At 49.9% G+C, this 19,094-nt stretch overlaps 1 long non-coding RNA gene across 1 annotated transcript in view; it reads left to right on the top strand.

Annotated features, from left to right (window-relative positions):
* Nucleotides 1-3,195: 3,195 nt before the first annotated feature.
* Nucleotides 3,196-19,094, top strand: part of LOC144689225 (uncharacterized) — a 49,378-nt gene continuing 33,479 nt past the window's right edge. Inside the window, exon 1 of the long non-coding RNA XR_013578600.1 lies at nt 3,196-3,276. This is a non-coding gene — a long non-coding RNA (uncharacterized LOC144689225). The remainder of the gene's footprint in view (nt 3,277-19,094) is intronic.

Raw genomic sequence — 19,094 nt, 5'->3', positions numbered from 1 at the left:
GTCTGGTTACCACCTACATCAGCTGATGAGTCAGTTGACTCCTCCATGTTGAACACTACTTGGAGGAAGCACTGAGGGTGGCAAGGGCACAAAATGTAGTCTGGGTGAGGGACTTCAATAACCATCACTCAGAGTCGCTCGGTAGCACCACTACTGACTGAGCTTGCCTAGTCCTAAAGTTGCTAGACTGGGTCTTCAGATGTGTTGAGGGAACCAACAAGAGAGAAAAAAAAACTACTTGACCTCGTCCTCACAATCTACCTGTCTTGGATGCATCTATTCATGACAGGATTGGTAGGAGTGACCGTCGCACAGTCCTTGTGGAGAGGAAGTCCCGTCTCCATCATGTTTTGTGACACTACGTTGTGCTAAATGGGATAGATTTCGAACAGATCTAGCAACTCAAAACTGGCCATCCATGAGGCACTGTTGGCCATCAGCAGCAACACAATTGTATGCAACCAAAATCTGTAACCTCATGGCGCAGCATATCTCTCACTCTATCATTACCATCAAGCCGGGTGATCAAACTTGGTTCAATGAAGATTGCAGGAGGGAATGCCAGGAATAGCATCAGGCATAACTAAAAATGAGGGGTTAACCTGGTGAATCTACAACACAGGACTAGATGCATGCCAAACAGCGGAAGCAGCACATGATAGACATAGCCACATGATTCCACAGCCAATGGGTCAGATCGAAGCTCTGCAGATCTGCCACATCCAGTCATTACTGGTGATGGACAATTAAACAACTAACTGGAGGAGGAGGCTCCACAAATGCCCATCCCCAATGATGGAAGAGCCCAGCACATCAGTGCAAAAGACAAAGCTGAAGCATTGGAGCCATCGTCAGCCAGAAGTGCTGAGTGGATGATGATCCATCTTGGCTTCCTCCTGAGGTTCCCAGCATCGAAGATGCCAGTCTTCAGCCAATTCGATTCACTCCATGTGATATCAAGAAACAGCTGAAGGCACTTGATACTGCAAAGGCTGTGGGCCCTGACAACATTCCTGCAATAGTACTGAAGAGTTGTGCTCCAGAATTTGCCGCACTTCTTGTCAAGCTGTTCCAGTACAGCTACAACATTGGCATCTACCTGTCAATGTTGAAATTTGCCCAGTTATGTCCTGTTGACAAGAAGCAGGACAAATCCAACCTGGCCAATTACCGTCCCATCAGTCTATTCTTGATCATCAGTAAAGTAATGGAAAGTGTCGTCGACAGCGCTATCAAAGCAGCACTTACTCAGAAATAACCTGTTCATTGACACTCAGTTTGGGTTCCAACAGGGCCACTCAGCTCCTGACCTCATTACAGCCTTGGTCCAAACATGGACAAAAGAGCTGAACTCCTGAGGTGAGGTGAGAGTGACCGCCCTTGACATCAAGGCAACATTTGACCAACTGTGGCATCAAGGAGCCCTAGCAAAACTGGAGTCAATGGGAATCAGGGGGTAAATTCTCCTCTGGTTGGAGTCATACCTAGCACAAAGGAAGATGGTTGTGGTTGTTGCAAGGGAATCATCTCAGCCCTGGAACATTGCTGCAGGAGTTCCTCAGTGTAGTGTCCTTGGTCCAACCATCTTTAATTGTTTAATTGTTTGATTAATGACCTTCCTTCCAACATAAGGTCAGAAGTCGGGATGCTCGTTAATGATTGCACTATGTTTAGCACCATTCGTGACTCCTCAGATACTGAAGCAGTCAGTGTCTGTATGCAACAAGGCCTGGACAATATTCAGGCTTAGGCTGAAAAGTGGCAAGTAACATTCGAGCCACACAAGTGCCAGGCAATAACCATCTCCAACAAGAGAGAACCTAACCATCTCCTCTTGACAAGGATTCAGCATTACCATTGCTGAATCCCCCATTATCAACATCCTGGGGGGTTACCATTGAACAGAAACTGAACTGGACCAGCCTTATAAATACTTTGGCTACAGGAGCTGGTCAGAGGCTGGGAATTCTGCAGAGAACCCACCTCCTGATTCCCCAAAACCTGTCCACCATCTACAAGGCACAGGTCAGGATTGTAATGGAATACTTTCCACTTGCCTAGATGCGTGCAGCTCCAACAACACTCAAGAAGCTTGACACCATCCAGGACAAAGCAACTCATTTGATTGGCACCCTATCCATCACCTTAAACATTTACTCCCTCCACCACCGGTGCCCAGTGACAGCAATATGTTCAATGTACAAGATGCACTGCAACTCACCAAGCTCCTACAGCATTTTCCAAACCCACAACCCCTGCCACCTAGAAGGACAAGGGAAGAAGGTACATGGGAACACCACCACCTGCAAGGTCCCCCCCTCCCAAGTTACACACCATCCCTGACGCAACCATATCGCTGAGGCAATATCTAGAACACCCTCCCTAACAGCACTGTGGGTGTACCTACACCACATGGACTGAAGACGTTCAAGAAGGCAGAATATCACCACCTTCTCAAGGGCAATTAGGGATAGGCAATAAATGCTAGCCTAACCAGCAACGCTCTTATCCTATGAACGAATAAAAAAAAAATCAAGCCCCATTCTAATGAAGACCATGAATATCGCGGGTAATGATAAGTGGATGCCACAATCATGCTAAACAGCAAGCAGGATGAATTTAAACTGTTGCTTGCAAAATCATGAACAACGTTGGTGAACCCCCCCATACCCGCTTTCAGTTCTTACTTAATTTAACCCATGTTGTGCTAGTGCTTGTAGCTATTATAAATCGGATTAGTCCTTGTATATAGGTAACATATAGGTGATATTCTTTGCTACAAGCTAATATATACAACTATTAACACATTATATGTTTCGAGAGTAAGGAATATAATTGAAAGAATAAGTTAAATCCACCAATTTCACAGTTGCAGAGGGGTGGCTCAGATTTTCAGAGTGGGAGCCTATTTATGACCTCTGCTTAAATCAAGCTCCCCAGCAGCAGGTAAATTTACCCTTATATCTTGTATTTTTTCATTATTAAAGGTAGCTTAAGATTGCGATTGTTTTAGAGATATAAAACTAACATTTATTTATACTTAAAGAATAACTCAATATTTTGATCTTTTTTGCAGAATTGGTCAGTAGTTCTGATATGATTAGTTTAATCAATTATTGTGCATAATTTAGTCTATTTCTATGTCTATTTTAATGTAATAGAATGTAAAATCGTCCAAAGGTTTTCTTTCCATTTAGGATGTTCCCAGATAACCTTTTAACCGTTTCTGTGGACATGTTGCATAAAGAAATTCGCTGCAGAGGCATGCCAGCAATAGTAAGTTAATTGAACAAGTTAATATTTTGTATTCCTCTTTATGGACCACATTGAAAATAAAAGTAGGAAGGAGATTGAGCCCAAAAAAGCTGTTCATCAGCTTTTGCAAGTTTTTTGCATTGCCATGTATGTAATACTGATTGCAAAATGTTTCACATTGCTCTGAATAGCCTGTGATGTAGTATAAAAGGAATTTAAAAAACACATTTAGAATACTTTTGGCTCAGAAAGCAAGTAAGCTTAAGAAACAGCAACTCATCTTTCGGTTAGGCACTATAAAGCCTTCCAGAGTCAATATTGAGTTCAACAATTTCAGGCGATAATATGTGCTCCATTTTTCCTTTGCTTGTTTCAATTTTTTTCTTTCAGATAGCAGCACACTTGCTTCAGGTACATTTTTTGTTTCTTTGTTTCTTTTCTTGCCATTCCCTTTGGCCCTGGAAGACTAACTCCTCTGTCATTCATTCTCTCCTGTCCCTCACCCTATCACAGACCTTTTTGTCCCACTCACCCCTTGTTCAAAACCTATTACATTTCTAGCTTTTCCCAGTTCTGATGAAAGGTCACAGACCTGAAATGTTAACTCATTTTCTACCCACAGAGGATGCCATAAACTGCTGATTATCTTCAGCATTTTCTGTTTTTATTTTAGATATAACAGTTGCCTGATCTCTGGCAATGTACAAAATTTGATCAGGTAGAAGTTCTTCTCAGGTATGAAGCAAACAGCTCTTGGAGCAGTGCAGTGTATAGAGAAAAAGCAACAAAAGAAATTCCAAGTATAAGGGTGGAAAATGCAAAAAAAGAGTTTAATCTCTACAACATAGAGAAAAGATAATTAAGAGGTGTTCTTGATTTGGTGTTTCTACTGAGGCCTTGCACTGATCTCTGTGTTACCTGGCCGCCAGCCCAACAGGCTGATGTGACCCCAGGGGCAGAATTTTACGATCCTCCGCCAGTGGACTTGAAGGCTTGTAAAATGCAGCAAGTTAACTGCCCGCCATCTACCTGACCCCCACCCCTGATCTGTCTCCTATTTTACAGGGGGTGGTGGAGGCATCAGGCGGCTCACCCACTCTTGGGCTTATTGAGGGCCTTAAGTGGCCAATTAATGGCCACTTAAATACCTCATTCCACCCCTGCTGCTATATCATCTGCGACAAGGGGGGCTTATGCCAAGTGGGTAGCCTGGCAGCTTTAGCTGCATGAGTTGGTGTTGAAAAAGGGGGCTACCTCCTTTGGGGGTCCCCTGTGCCTATCCAAGACATTCCTCCCCAAGGTCATAACCCCCTTTAATCGTCCCTCTTGCCCTCTCAAACCCGGTCCCCAATTCCCTGACTTCCCTCACATGGGTCTGTCAGTCAGGCCCTGCCAATACCCTAAACTTAACACCACCGCCCGGTCTCTGTTAGCATTTCTTCTTCGGGGAAAAGCTGTAGTCCCAGTAGTGGCCACCATTCAAACCTGGTACTGCTTGGATTACGGAGGTAACAGCCATCCAATTAGCCAGCAGCTCTCTAAGGTGGGACTTCCCAGACAGGCACAGTAGTCTCAACCTTAACCAATTAACTGCCGAATGTTAAATGGCTGCGGGGCAGCCGGTATTGGTTGGGGATACGTTCCCCGTCGACTCTTCGGGTGGTGGGGCGGAAAGCCCCATCATCCAAAAAATCCTGCACTAGGATTCAAAATCTGGGGAATGACTATGCAAGCAAGGTGTCCCTACATCACTCAGCAAACAACAAATGAGGTGCAAGATGGGTCCTGCACTAGTATTATTTAAAGGGTCAAGCTTTAAAATTTGCAGATAAGATTATTTTGTTTTGGAACTTTTTCTATTGTAAAGTGTCTCAAAGTACTTTGGAGTGTTTCTGTTGAGTTCCTGAATTTACTGCATCCATGCTTAGGTGGAGGGAGGGGGATTTCCAGTGATGGATGAGTAGGTGATCTGCCCACACAAAAGTTGAAAGTAGTGGGTATGGGAGTAGCCATTGCAGTGCCTCTGGATCTGCTGCACGACAAGGAGATGGGAGCAGGGGGCTGCAGAAATGACAAGCTCTGCGCGATGCCCTCTGCCAAGTTGGAGCTAGATTTCTCAATGCTCCCAGTGATAGGGGGCTGTCTGGCAAGCCAGCCAGTGCACCCAGTATTTTAGTATTCTCCTGTATGCCGACGTTTCGAAGTCCTCATCTGAGGCCTCTGCAGCATTACTTATCTGTGACCTCTGCCTCTGTTCCACCTGCAACTGTTCCACCCATTACTCCTAGTCTGTTTACAGGCCACTCTTGCTCAGATGACTCACCAGGTGCTGAACCCAACTCTATACTAGCTTCCAAGGTATGTGCAGTGCCTGTATCGGAGGTGGTGGCTCTGATTGTCAGATCAACTGATCGCCTGATCATCAGCGTTGTTTCTCTCCACCCTCCTCCTGGAGCCCCTGTGGCTGGGCAGGTGACGGTTCTCGGGTGTTTGAAAGCAGGAAATCAAAAGGAAAAGGTTGGTGTGAGAGAAGGTGCGGGTTGGAAAACAAGAGGTCTGTGGTCACACCATCTGCAGCTTGCTCATCATGCCAGAGAGCAGGATGAGGATGTGCTATGAGTTGAGAATGGACATTGGCAGCAACTTGCCATCATCCTCAATGTTGGAGCAATGTCAGGTGCTATGTGTCCTGTCGCAACTGGCTTCATGATGCTGGCAACCATCTCCTCTGTAGGGCTGAGGAGATGCTGGTGTCTTTATCCCTCGGTGGTTCTCTTCTGCTCTCTTCTGTTGTTTGCCACCATGTCTCCCAAGAGAGAGCGAGCAGGATGTTTGTGATTGTGCAGCATTGCATTTGGGTGATGTGCCTCCCATCATTGAATAGCTGGAGATATGGGGTCCAGCAAGAGGTGGGTGTGAGACTGGTAGCATTGGTAGATATATGAGGGTGGGATGGAATATCTTGATGTTAGGTGTGAGTCTTGAGTGATGGGGAGTACTGCTGGGTAAGTCATAGAGATGTGGCACATTGAGCAGTGTGTGAGGCTGCTGTTGTGTTGGGCAGGAAATGTCATGTGAAGATACATTCACTGACTTTTACCCACTGCGTGAGGTCATTAGGCTTCTTGTGGCATTACTGCCAGGTCCTCAGGTACTGATTCCAGGAGTTGATCTCACTGACCACCTGCTCTCACTCCCATTGAGGGTGGTTCTTGTGGGCCTCCTGGCCCCCTGTGGAATAATGGCATCTCTCCTTCTCCCCACTTGCATCATTAATGCCTCCAACACCACATCCATTGCCTTGAACCCTCTGTTTGTACTGGTGTCTGCTTTGCAATAATTTACTTGGCAGCAATACTTTTGTGCACCTTCCTTTTAAGGTACTTCTTGCCTTAAGAAGAGGAAGCTAGCTGTGCCACATGATTGGCAAATAGTGCTAGCGGCCTGCCCTGTTTGACGTGGATTATAATCCTCGCCCCTTTTTGGGACTATTCTGGATCAGGCATACTCCTGGGATGATCACTCTCACTTAAGGTTGAGAAAAACGGGCCCCACTGACACTTAAATGGGTCTGAAGTACTGATCCAACTCTCCCCAAAGGAAAGGAACCACCAGAGAATATTACCATCTTCCAGATAGCCTTTTAACACATTTTAGCTAGATTATAACAACCTGGATATTTTAAGGGTCTGGGCACCTTTCCTCAACAATGTACCTCTCCATTGAAGAGAGTGTATGGAGATGGATTTTCGAATTTGGATACTGAAGACTGTATGAGAATATATTTTCTAAATTACATAGAAGTTTATTAAAGAAGCAAACATGCAATTCACTTTTGGTGGTAATCACAACATTGATAGTTCTAGGAAAAGAGTACAATCTTGTTTCAATTAGAGAATCTAAGTTTTATTAATGTTACAGAGAGATATTTAAGATATCCATCAATACTTAAAGTAGTATTCACCTTAAATCCCTGAGTGGAAAGCTACCAAGTCTAGCAAGACACCTCTATCCCAATTAAGGGGAGAACGATCATCACTACACTACAACAGCTATGCTTTTACCTTGAGAGAAGCTGGAGTGGATCCAAAAATCTAAAATTCCTACTGTGTGGTTCCATATTTATACCATAAAAGAAACTGAGCCAGCAGAAGCATGTTGAGCATTTGGGCTAGACAACATCCTTTGTTTTCCTCAACATTCTTCATTTTAGTTAACATCCTTCAAGCAAGCAGGATGTTGAAAGGTGCAGATAATGGTCACTACATTCAGTTTCCAGGATTTAGTTGACCAGTTATTTAAGGTCATCCTTAAGGTTATCCATTGTTAGATTGTAATATATTACAATTTATCAATGCCTTGCTGAGGTGACGTAGAGGTTAGTTCCTGCTTTTTCAGGACTGCCTTGTTTTAGAGGAGATACCATATTCTATCTCACAGGAAGTTGTTGTCCTTGAATACACAATTATGCCCAGGCATGTTTATAAACTTTTAAACCTTTATCCAGCAGATGAACTCTACTTTTAATTTTGAATCCCTACGCCATAGGAGAATCACTGGGTGGAATCATCCCAGATTTGCCATGATGGTGGGTTTTCACGCTGCATCGGCCCAAACCTGCCACATTACTTAAGCATTCCTGGGAAACACGCTGTTTCCATGGCAGGCGTGCTCTCATTCACCCGCCACGCCATCACCTCGCTACTTCAGCACACTGGGTGCCATATTTAGAGTCCAGCCGCGTGCACACATCTCAGTGCCTCAGCCCATGACTGCTGCAGGGAAGATGTCCACAAAAGGCAAAAAGACTGCAGCCCCCAGGTTTAGCAATGCATCACTGGAATGCCTTTTGGATGCTATGGAGGCCCACTGCGATGTTCTCTACCCCTGTTCTGGCCACAGGATGGGCAGTGGCATGAGCAACCAGGCTTGGGAGGCAGTGGCAGTTGTGGTCAGTACCAACGCCCTTCAAAAGAGGTCAGCCACCCACTGCCGCAAGAGGATGAATGATCTCCTCTGTTCCGCCAGGTTAAGTAACTGCTCACACTCTCAATTCACACACTCACAAACCCATCACGCATTCACAGGGATCTCACTCACTGCCAGTTCACAGGACATCACCATTCACTCTCTCATACACACCTTCATGGTCCTCACCCTGTCCATGGGACCACTCATCACCCACACAGGCTATGCATACTTATCATCTGGCCTGGCAGGCGTCTTGCTTACTCTTTCTCCATCTCTATTCATGCAGGACAAGCTGGCACACAACAACAGGGAGACGTCGCAGACCAGTGGAGGAATGCCTGAAGTCAAGGTCTGCATGGACTTTGAAAACAGAGCCATCCAGCTGGCTGGCAAGGATCTGGACCATTCCTGTGTCGATGGTGAGGTCAGCGGTGCTCTACCAAGTGAGAGTCCAACATCCATCAGACAACCATGCTGTGAATGATGTGTCCTGTTTCACAGGTCACTGCTATGCATTAATTATCTCTCTTGCCTCAGCAGGCACATCTAGGAAACAGCCGATGGAGTCCACAACTCAGAGCCTCCAATCAAGCCCCAAAGAAACCTCTGAAGTGGCATCTGAAGGCACTGTCCTTGAAGTGCCATCACAGTGCTCACCCACACCCTCCGCCAGAGCAGAGACACACACCTTGGTGGGACTCAGCTTTAGAGGAGCCTTGGGATCACAAGCTGGTGAGCACATCACACTGTCTGATCCACAGCAGGCGGAAGCAGGGACTTCCCAGGTGTCTGGCACTCAGAGGACTGCTGGAGGCCAGAAATTTGCTGAGTCTGAGTCAGATGACAAGTTTCTGGACTCAGTCATGTCACAGTTGCTGGAGCTGCAGAAGCAAGCTCAAGAACATCATGAAGGGGATACCCACTGCACTCCTCAGATTGCAAGGCATGATGGAGGAGTCCATCCACCTTCAGGCTGAGGTGATAGCACAGCATGCCAACACACTGAGGCCAACACTGATAGGAATTAACAAAATTAGGGACAAATTAAAAAGCAGCCCCTTAAAGGGAAACTATCAAAACAAAGACAAAATTTAAAGGAAACTCACAAACATTAAACCAAAATGCAATTAAGAGGGTCAATAAAACACCCCATTGAGCACGGAAGGCCTCGACAGTGCCGGCAGACACCGTGTGCTCCCTCTCCAGGGACATCCAGCTGCGAATAAAGCTGTGGAATGGGGGGCAGACAATTGGGTTGGACAACCCCCTCCATCGCCTGCTGCCAGGACCTGTTAATAGTCAACTTGGCCAGGCCCAGGAGCAGGTTCACGAGGAGGCCCTCCTCCCTCCCGGCCCGTCTCCGCATCGGGTGCCCATAGATCAAGAGCATGGGACTGAAGTGCAAACAAAACAACAGTAAAAGGTTTTTCAAATAGCTGGAAAGGGAGTGCAGCCTACAACACCCTATATATACACACATGGTCGCAAAAGATGCAGGCATCTTGGGAGTCCGTGACCCAACACAACCTACGGTTGTATGGGAATGCTGCATGCAACACTCTCCACCCCAGGTTCCTGATGGAAAATGGAAGGATACCCCCATAGAGGGCCCCCCAACCGGGGTCCTCCGCCGCTGGATGGCAACAAGGCAAAGCAATGGTGTGTCCGAGCGGCAGCCGAGGGCAAGGAAGTGGAGTGTGAGCAGCAGCAGCCCATACAGGATACCTCTCTGCGCTGTGCTAAAGGGCACGGAGGGGATTTCCACGAGGCGCCTCAGTTTGCAGGGCACTGGCTTCCAAGGGAGGGTTCGGGATTTGGGGTCAATGTGGAATTCCGTCCAGACAGGGGTATGCTCGGACAGAAGACTACCGTGCACCTGCGCCACCTCGAGCCCCAGTATGACATTGAGGCCGAGCATGATCATCCTAAGGTCTTGAATGGCACTGGCTGCTAGCCAGGTGTCCACCGACGCACAATGCACCAACTCCTGTTGAATCATCCAGCCCACTCCTCCGCCACCCAGCACATCTCTGATCCTGATCTCCCTGGCAGCCACAGCCCTCCTCTCCGCCAGCCACTGAAAATGGCAGAGGCGCAGATTCCTGAGCAGCGGCTCTCTGAAGATAGCTGCTACTCCTGACAGCGGAGAGCTGCGTCGCGAGGCAACCATATTCCAGACTTTGATCTGGTCCTGGTAAAAGATGGGCAATGCCTGCAAGGAGCCATGAAGTCCCCCCATGAGCTGCACATCATAATTCAGGCCATGCACCTGGCAGAAGAAAGGGCCAGGGCATACTATCTCGGAGGGGGCTCAACGTAAAGGTATTGCTGCAGGGCCTGAAGGCAGAAAGTCGCCACCTGGGTGCGTAGGCACATTAGCGCCTGACTGCCCTCCCTAAGCGGGAGACTCAGAACCTCAGCAGTCACCCACTGCAGCCTTTTGTCCCAGAAGAAGTTGACGAGCATTCTCTGGATTTTTGTGACAAAATCCAGGGGAGGGGTCAAAGTGACCAGCCGGTACCACAACGTGGCAGCAATTAGCTGGTTTATGACCAGCACTCGCCTCTGGTAAGACAGTACTCGGAACAGTCCTGTCCAGCGCTGCAGGCGAGTGGTGACTTTGGCCTCCAGCTGCTGCCAGTTTGCCAGCCAGCATTCCCCAGCAGGGCAGAGATGGATCCCCAGGTAGAGGAGGCTCGTCCTGCTCCAGATGAAAAGCCTGACCTTCTTGGGTAGGGGATCCATCTGCCACTGACCGACCAGGAGTCCAGAACACTTGCCCCAGTTGATCCTGGCAGAGGACACGGCAGAGTAGACCTCATGGCTCTTGCGCATCCTCCGCAGGTCAGCCGGGTCAGTGAACACGAGGAGCACATCATTGGCGTAAGCTGAGAGGACCAACCCGATGCCCAGCCCGCGCAGAACCAATCTCGACAACCTCCTCCGCAAGAGGCGTAGGAAAGGCTCCACGCAGATAAAATACAATTGGCCAGACAGGGAGCAGCCTGAAGCACTCCTCTCCCAAAGTGAAGGGGCGCCGTCAGGGACCCGTTAATCTTAATTAGACACTGTGGAAGCGTACAGAAGTCAGATCCGGGTGACGAATTGTGTCCTGAACCCAAATGCTCGCAGAGTCCCGAATAAATATTCGTGATCCACCCTGTCGACGCTTTCTGGCCAAGAAATAGGAAGGTGCTCGACACATCAGTCCTCTGGGAAAAGCGGGTGATGTTCTGGACCAGATGGATATTATCAAAGATGGTATGGCCCGGGACCGTGTAGGACTGGTCAGGATGGATCATGTCATCCAGCACGGTGCCAAGGCGAGAAGACATTGCCCTGGCAAAGATCTTGTAGTCCGTGCTGAGGAGGGAAACTGGGCACCAGTTTTTAAGAAGGCGGAGATCCCCTTTCTTTGGCAGAAGGGCAATCATGGCCCTGCGCCATGAGAGGGGCATCTCCCTGGTAGTGATACTCTCCCCCAGGACCCCCATGTAGTCATTCCCAAGGACATCCCAGAACGCCCTGAAGAATTCCACGGTGAGCCCATCCAGCCCTGGGGACTTGCCCCTGGAGAGGCTGCCGAGGCCGCTGGTCAGTTCCCCCAGATTTATAGGGGTGTCAAGATTTCCGGCGCCCCTTGGGCCGACCTGTGGCAGGTCTTCCCACAGAACTCTGTGAACATCCTCACTGGAAGGATCCGGAGAGAACAGGGCAGTGTAGCAGGTTTTGACAATGGCCCTGATGCCCTCCAGATCCGAGACAAAGGATCTGTCGTCGGCCAGCAGCATAAGGAGCTCCTGATGGACCCCGTGACTTTTTTCCAGCGAGTAGAAGGGGGAGCCGTGGTCCAGGTCCTGGAGGAACTGGATCCATGACCTCACATACGCACTGTGTGACCCCACGAGTTGCAGGTCCCACACTGCGCCCTTCCTCTCTTCATACGCATGTCTCCAGGTCGAGCACCTCCTTCTCCAACTCCTCGACCCTGGCTTTCCACCTCTTCGTTGACCCCCTCGCATACTCCTGACAGAAGACGCAGACGTGAGCCTTACCCACATCCCATTATAGCCTCAAGGAGGGGAAGCTTCCCTGCTTCCTTCTCCAGCCGGCCCAGGAACGAGTCCAGGAACCACTCGTCCTTCAGCAGCAGGTTGTTAAAGTACCAGCATGTGGACCCTGTCCGAGCAAGGAACGAAACGAGTTCCACCCACACCAGACAGTGGTCTGAGCATGGCACCTGCTGCACAGAAGCCAACGGAACGCAGGACATGAACGCCTTGAAAATGTAAAGGCAGTCGAGTCTGGAAACTCTGACTCCAGGTGACATGAAAGTGAAAATGTTGGAGTCAGGATGGAGATGTCGCCAGATGTCCACCAAGTTGAAGGACCTGACCAGGTCCCACAACTTACTCACACCTAGCATGCAGTGCTGGGCACCGAGACAGTCCCGGGTCCCGAGGGTACAGTTGAAAACCTCCAGAGGACAATGCACTCGCCTGCGTCAATGGAGCTGAGATGAGTGGACACTTCCTCAAAGAAGCTCGCTTGCTGCTGTGTGCCCAGGGGAGTGTACATGTTCACACAGTACTACACACACACCCACTAAGTGCACAGTAAGGTGCACTGGCTCCTTGACCCCCAAGATCTCCGGCTGAAAACACGGGGCCAACAAGATAGCCACCCCGCCAAAATTGGAGGCTAGGTGACTCTTGTAGAACCCCCCTTGCTGCTGCAGGAGCCACGTAGCTTTGTCTCCCGGAACGGTATGGGTTTCCTGCAGGAAGCACACCATGTATTTCACCATGTGATGTATTTCCCATCCCTGAGGACTGAGAAGTTCTGGAACCTGCGCTGTGCATCCGTGCTGCCGTTGATGTTGAGGCTGGCAATAGTTGTCTTCATTGTCAGAAGTATGTGCTACCATTGCCATGCCTAGTCAAAGTGCAGAAGGAGAGGACTATTTTAAGCCTTCCTCCCCTTCAGGAACCCAGCGATAAATGTATGGACCATCTGCTTGGCATTCTGGTCCAGCCCAGGAACCTTGAGGGCCTCGCGGGTGGACCAGAACACCAGAGGAAAGAATGCCACTGGTCCAAGGCTGATTGGACCCTGTCTCAGTGACTGCAATTGCTCGCTAGAAAATCTGGAGTTCCCATGCAGAGACAAGGGGATAATTGATGGGAGGGGGGCGGCACCAGGAGATCCACCACCTCACCTGATAACGACTCTAATTCATCCCCAGTGCTCATTACCAAAACCCTGTCCTCAATAAGTTCGTCACCTCCAGCTTCCAACTCCTCCCCCGTATTGAGTATGGGGGCTGGTTCAGCTGCCAGTCGGCTCTGCCTCCACCTCGATCCCACCCCTAGGATCAAGGGCAGAGGGATCCTGTCTGGTCTCCTCTTGGGGATATGGACCAAAGGGTGGCGGTGGCTCAGAGCCCCGCTCCCCCTCAGGCACCGGGTTGCCTGGCAAGCCCAGAAAATGCTCTGGGCCCAGGACAGAGCCGCCTGGTGTCAGAGGCTGGGAAGGAGCGGAGAGGCCTTCCTCACCACCACCACCCAATGACCCAGTATTAGTGACAGTATCGCAGTCCCCCAATGGGTCAGCAGGCGCCTCCCAGCTACTGGGCTGGGTGTCACCAGGACAGCTGCACACTCACTACCCCGCGAGGCGCTCACCTCAGGAGACTACGACAGCTTGGCATTGTCATCCCGGTCTCCCAGAGGCAGGGCGAGGGATCATGGGGCGGAGAGGGCGAGGGTGCCACCACCTCTTCTCAGGAGAGGGGCTGACTTGCTTGACCTCGCGCTCAGTGGGGTCCTCCTCCTCCGAGGGGTGGCGCCTCTTCCGGGTGAGGTTCAAGGCCAGGGATACTTTCATGTCTGAGGCGCCCCTCTCCTCATTTTCCTCCCCCGGTGCCCCACCCTCTGGAACCCGCGTACTCTGACCTGGCGTAGCACCACCACCGGCTCGGAGACATGCGCCCCTCTGTCGCCAGGCATGGGTTCGCACGCAGGGGGTCCGAGGGGCCCGGCACTAGGCGCTGAGGTGCCTTTGTACCCATGATTGCATACAAGATCACTGCTGGGCCTGGAGAAGAAGGAGTCTCGGGTTGGGTTGGGGTCTGGAGTAGGGGCTGGGGGGCCCACCTCACAATGTTTAGCCTTCCGCCATGCCTTCTTCTTGCGGGGACGCTCCTCCCCCACCTTGCCGGCCAATGGGGTGACTCCCACCGTTGGCGTCATTCCCCCTTGCGGGGGAGCAGATGGAGTGATGGTGGGGTGGGTTGCGGCGGTGCCAGTTGTAGCCGCTTGGGTGGTACTGACAGCCTTGGAGGCGGGGCAGTTCTTCCGCATATGCTCCACCTTCTTGCAGGCATGGCACCGCACGCCATCTGCCGACCAGAAGATGTAGTAGGCAGCCCCCTCAAAAGGTTATGTCAAACTGCCCCTCCGTGCACTCCTCCCAGGCCAGGTGAACAAAGACCTGGCGCTGGAAGGAGTACACGTGGCAGAGACTGGGCGCCCTGAGGCCAAGCGGATTGACACCACACTGGACCTGACCTCCCACAGTTGGTGAAGGTGGGGGATGAGAAGCCCCTGGGGAATGCAGGGCGGGACGTTAGATAGAATAAGCCACTCCGTGGTCGTCTTGAGAGGATCCACCGCCAGATAGGTCCCACCCACAGTGAGCCCCTTGGTCAGTGCCAAGTGCACCACCCACTCAGGAAGAACACCGCCTTCCCATTCATATGCGAGACAGCGACAATGGCCGAGGGGCCTACAACCTCAACCAAAGCCTTCACACATGTTTCATTGGTCACCCCGGGGTGAACGTAGCTCTTCACCCTCAGGGCCCTGGTAAGGAGGCAGAACGGTGACTGGGCCACAGGAGCAGCGGAGGCTATGGAAGCAGCCACTCCCACATTGGTCTTCTTGGTGAGCCCCACTACCGGTGATAATGCCGCCTCCACCACCAGCGAAGATGGTGTTGCCATGGGTGAGAGCCACACCCACCCCGAATCAGGCAAAGGTGAGAAAATAGCAAACAAACAGCCCGGAGTAGAGGGGAGCAGATAGGGGAGAGCAAGAGTGAGAGGGGGAAAGAGTGTGAGGACAAATAGAGGCGGATCCCTTGATATCTCTTGGGGGTGGGAAGGGGTATGCGTTGATCTTCTTCTGCAGCCTTCCCCTGGGCAGCTGGCACCACCCAGGCACAATTCAGGCTGAGATGTTGCTTTCCTTTCGCGCAGCTGGCTCCAGGTAGCACTGGCTAACCCAAGCAAGGGAGGGGTGCAGATCGTGTTTCCTTTCAAAGCACTGTCTTTAACAGCCTGCCCTTGTTGCAACAGATATTCCTTTCCTCCCCTGCAGCCAAACAAAACAGTTCAAAGAGACTTAACTTCTTTTCCTCCATCAGGCACCCACCTCCGACATGGTATCAGTCTTACCCCTTCAGGCTGGAGTGGGGTCCCCACCTCCCAGCTCTCTCTGAACACCTGCGCCTAGGCTCCTAAGACCTTGCTAGGCCCTGCCCCGTAGTAGCAGTAGCAGCAGCAGTGGCAGGGTGTAGTAGTCAGCAAAAGTCCACTCCTTTGTTGTTTCTTCTTTCCCGACCTCCTGGTAAGCAGCAGTCCTCCTCTTTCAAGGAAGGAAGGAAAATCCACCACAGCAGTAATAGTAGTAACAGCAAACAGCAGCAACACCAACTCCCAACTGCAGCTCAGGCAACAACGAGCTGCACATGAGCCCAATCAGCAAGATGAACTATTTTCTTATATGTCTGCAATTGTTCATCAATCATCTTTTCTGCTGAACTCCTTTCCCAGTCCACTCTAACCAACTCTGCCCTCATTCCTTTGTAATTACTCTTTTCAAAGTTTAGCACACTTGTTGCCTGGGCACGGGTATTAATCACTTGTACATAATGTTTACTATTGCCAATAAACTCCCAAGATTGTCTGCCTGCCTATGGCTCCTTGTTCTGATGAGCAGTGTTCGTGTCATTCAGATGTGAAACCTTTCTGCGCAAAATAAAGGCAGGTGTCTCAGTCCAGGGCCTCTTCCCTGTGCTTTGTGCAGCCCTCAGGACAAAGTGATGGTCCGACCTCACACTCCCTGGACGCACTGACTGATGCCTGCACCTCGACAGTGCTCATCATTGTTGCCAAAATGTTGTGGGCAGGTGCCACAGAGTTCCGTCATTCGCTCTGAGTGCTCTAGAAATAGTGGATACATTGGTGGTCATCTTCCAAAATTCTATAGACTCTGGAATAGTTCCTACAGATTGGAGGGTAGCTAATGTAATCCCACTATTTAAAAAGGGAGGCAGAGAGAAAACGGAATTATAGACCAGTCAGCCTGACGTCGGTAGTGGGGAAAATTCTAGAGTCCATTATAGAAGATTTAATAGCTGAGCACGTGGAAAACAGTGGCAGAATCGGACAGAGTCAGCATGGATTTAGGAAAGGGAAATCATGCTTGACAAATCTACTGGAATTTTTCAAGAATGTAACCAGTAGAGTTGATGAGGGGGAGCCAGTGGATGTGGTTTATTTGGACTTTCAGAAGGCTTTCGACAAAGTCCCACATAAGAGATTAGCGTGTAAAATTAAAGTGCATGGGATTGGGGGTAGTGTATTGAGATGGATAGAAAACTGAAAACTGGAAGGGATCAGTGCTGGGACCCCAGTTATTCACAATATATATTAATGATTTAGATGAGGGAACTAAATGTAATATCTCCAAATTTGCAGATGACACAAAGCTGGGTGGGAGGGTGAGCTGTGAGGAGGATGCAGAGATGCTTTAGTGTGATTTGGACAAGCTGAGTGAGTGGGCAAATGCATGGCAGATGCAGTGTAATGTGGATAAATGTGAGGTTATCCACTTTGGTAGCAAAAATAGGAAAGCAGATTATTATCTGAATGGCTATAAATTAAGAGAGGGGAATGTGCAACGAGACCTGGGTGTCCTTGTACACCAGTCGCTGAAGGTAAGCATGCAGGTGCAGCAGGCGGTAAAGAAGGCAAATGGTATGTTGGCCTTCATAGCCAGAGGATTCGAGTACAGGAACAGGGATGTCTTGCTGCAATTATACAGGGCCTTGGTGCGACCACACCTGGAATATAGTGTGCAGTTTTGGTCTCATCTGAGGAAGGATGTACTTGCTATAGAGGGAGTGCAGCAAAGGTTTACGAGACTGATTCCTGGGATGGTGGGACTGACATATGAGGCGAGATTGAGTCGATTAGGATTATATTCGCTGGAGTTCAGAAGAATGAGGGAGGATCTCATAGAAATCTATAAAATTCTAACAGGACTAGACAGGGTAGATGCAGGAAGGATGTTCCCGATGGTGGAGGAGTCCAGAACCAGGGATCACAGTCTGAGGATATGGGGTAGACCATTTAGGACTGAGATGAGGAGAAATTTCTTCACCCAGAGAGTGGTAAGCCTGTGGAATTTGTTACCACCGAAAGTAGTTGAGACCAAAACATTGTATGTTTTCAAGAAGGAGTTAGATATAGCTCTTGGGGCAAAAGGGATCAAAGGGTATGGGGAGAAAGCAAGAGCAGGCTATTGAATTGGATGATCAGCCATGATCATAATGAATGGCGGAGCAGGCTCGAAGGGCCAAATGGCTCCTAGTTTCTATGTTTCTCTCTGCACCTTTAAGGTGGAGCTGGCCCCCATCTCTTCAGCATCTGAGACCAGTAATGCTGTGCTCCTGAAGGAGTCAGGTGCTGAGGGCAGACAGGCACTTGCGCGATATTTCGATCGGTGGGTGTGCGTAGTTGCCAAAGCCGTGCCCGCCATTAATTAACAGGCCACTTAAGGCCCTTAACAGTCCAAATGACTGTGTTTTCTCCTTGCCCATGCAATTTTGTGCTTGGCGCATGGGCAAAACGGTCAGGCGGCCAGCCAACATTTTCAAAAACCTCATCATTGGGTGGGATAAAAAGGGTCCGCAGCATTGCCAGTGTGAGTAGTGAGGAGTTTTGGAGATAGGTTGCTGCTGGTTGCTTGTTGGTACTTGGCAGCCTCATCTCTGTTCAGGGCTTCATTCTTAGCATTTCCAGGCTTCATTTCAGGATTTATTGGTGTTTGCAAGGCCCCCGGAAGTTTCAGACCGTGTGGACCCTTCCAGGTATCAGACAGCCTTCCTGGTAATGGGGATTGTGGTCTCCACTGGAGGCATCTCCTCTGAGGAGGAAGAGAGGGGCTGATGGGAGAGGAAACCTGGTGTCCCAATGCGGCTTCCAGGGGAGGGACCTTTGGGAGGAGAGGCGCAGTCACAAGGGATGCAGGGCCAGCAGGTAATCCAAGGCGGAAGGGGCTGCAGAATATCCCACTATCCTGCTGCTAGGGTTTACAGGCAGCGATGCAGCTACCTCAATATGTCTGAGGTGCAATGCCGAAAGAGGCTCCCCCACTCAAGGGAGACCGTGATTTCCATTTGTCAGATGATTGGGTCTGAGATCAGCTCCGACTGTGTTGATGGACACTCCATGCCAGTGGTTCTGAAGGTCACATTGGCCCTCAACTTCTATGCCTCCGGCTCTTTGCAGGGGTCAGTGGAGGATCTGTGTGGCGTCTCCCAATCAGCTGTCCACAGCTGTGTCAAGCTGGTGACAGAAGCTCTGTTCAGGTGGGTCCTGAACTTTATTCTTTATCATATGGATGAGGCCAGCCCGGCTGAGCGAGCCAGAGGCTTTGCAGCATTTGCTGGATTTCCTTGCGTCCAGGGTGCAATGGACTGCACACATGCGGCCATTAAGGTGCCAACGGGTCAGCCGGGTGCCTTCGTCAACAGGAAGGGATTCCAATCCATGAACGTGCAGATAATGTGTGACCACAGGA

Source organism: Cetorhinus maximus, chromosome 13 (genome assembly GCF_964194155.1).
Source record: "Cetorhinus maximus chromosome 13, sCetMax3.hap1.1, whole genome shotgun sequence".
NCBI classification, from domain to species: Eukaryota; Metazoa; Chordata; class Chondrichthyes; order Lamniformes; family Cetorhinidae; genus Cetorhinus; species Cetorhinus maximus.
This window is presented reverse-complemented; position numbering and strand designations above follow the sequence as displayed.